Below are 1,955 nucleotides of genomic sequence, written 5' to 3' on the forward strand. Positions count from 1 at the left end.
GAGAGAGAGAGAGAGAGAGAGAGAGAGAGAGAGAGAGAGACCTAAAATAAGGAATACACACACACAAAAGAAACCTAAAGATCCCTAAAAATCCATGGGCCTGGAGAGGTGGTAGTAGCTACGAGCACTTGTCCTTGCAGAGAACTTGCATTCAATTCCCAGCACCCACATGGCAGCTCATACCTTTCTGTAACTCCAGTTCTAGGGAATCTGATGCCCTCTTCTGACCTCTGTGGGCACTACACATGTAGTCCACAACACACTTGCAGACACAATACCAATACACATAAAATAAAACTTAACAAAACAAGTATCAATATTAATCCTCAGTTACACTCAGAATTCAACTCCAGACAGGATCACAGTATTGTATATATAAAAACTGAAAGGCCGGGCTGGTGAGATGGCTCAGCAGTTAAGAGCACTGACTGCTCTTCCAAAGGTCCTGAGTTCAAATCCCAGCAACCACATGGTGGCTCACAACCATCTATAACAAAAATCTGATGCCCTCTTCTGGAGTGTCTGAAGATAGCTACAGTGTACACACATATAATAAATAAATAATCTTAAAAAAAAAAATAATCAAAGTTTCATTGCAAGAGCTTCTTTTAAAAAAAAAAAACTGAAAGGCCTGGGGCAGAAGAGATGGCTTGGTGGTTAAAGTATGTGCCTCACAGTTAAGGGGATAGAGTTCAGATCTACAGAACTCACACAAATCACACAAATGCTAGGTGATTGTGGCAGCCTGCCTATTATTCCAGCCTCAGATGTGTACACATGTGCTGGCACAACAGACACACTCACACACTCAGACAAAACAAAACGCAAACCCTGAAAGATCTAACACTCCCGAGCTGGCGGCTGAGTCTTCATGTATAGAGGAGTATATGGAGGGGAGATGTATAGAGGAGTATATGGAGGGGAGATGTANAGATGTATAGAGGAGTATATGGAGGGGAGATGTATAGAGGAGTATATGGAGGGGAGATGCAAAGGCCCCAGCACGTGTGTGGAGGTCAAAGGACAACTTGCAGGAGCTGACTCTCTCCTTCCACCATGTGGATTTTGGGGCCAGCTGACTCAGATCACCAGGCTCACAAAGCAATAGCTTTATCTGCTGCGCCATCTTGCCAGGCCCCCACTAACATTTTTATAGGGAGGGAAGATTTTTTTTCCCAGAAGGGCTGGAGATGTAGCTCAGCGTACAGAGAGCTTTGTTTATTATGGACAAGGCCTTGGGTTTAACCTCATCATCACACAGACCAAGTGTGCTGGCAAACACCTAAAATTCCAGCACTAGATGCACCGGTGTAGGCCGTAGATTCAGAAGCTTAGTCATCCTCAGCTCTAGACTGACTTAAGGGCAGCCTCAGCTGCATGAGACTCTATCTCATGAACATATAGGAAAAGGGTAAAAGAAAAAAATTGAGGCATCTTTTAAAGGCATTTAAATTATTTAGGCCACTTCTGCAATTTTGCTTGCTTTACGGCTTTAGGTTGATGAGTAAATTATATGAACTGACTTTTTTGTTTTGTGTTTTTGAGACATGGTCTCCCTGTGTAGTCTAGGCTGGCCTTAACTTGCAATCCTCCTGCCTGAACTCCTCTCTCCTGCCCCAGCTCTCCCAAGTGATAAGATTATATAAGCATGAACCACCACAACCAGATGCAAACTTTGACTTTTACATTACAAAGCTAGGTGCAGTGGCACACACTTGCAATTCTAGTCCTTGAAGGGGCACAAGCCTATGTACATGAGAGGCATAAGCAGTTACTAAAAAGATCACCAATTAGTATAGCAAAAAGAAATGAGAGAAAATTTGTGAATTAAGGAAGAAGCAAAAAAAAAAAAAAAAAAAAAAAAAAAAAAAAAAACCAAAAAAAAAAAAAAAATATATAGTATTGGGGGGAAAGCAACATTAACTAGAGATTCGCACCTACCATTCTCAACCTCT

The 1,955-nt window shown here is 41.9% G+C and overlaps 1 protein-coding gene across 1 annotated transcript in view; it reads right to left on the minus strand.

Annotated features, from left to right (window-relative positions):
- Cep76 (centrosomal protein 76) overlaps window positions 1-1,955 on the minus strand; it is a 29,118-nt gene that overhangs the window by 22,435 nt on the left and 4,728 nt on the right. The window lies entirely within an intron of this gene.

The sequence above is a fragment of the Mus pahari genome, chromosome 15 (assembly GCF_900095145.1).
Source record: "Mus pahari chromosome 15, PAHARI_EIJ_v1.1, whole genome shotgun sequence".
Classification (NCBI taxonomy): Eukaryota; Metazoa; Chordata; class Mammalia; order Rodentia; family Muridae; genus Mus; species Mus pahari.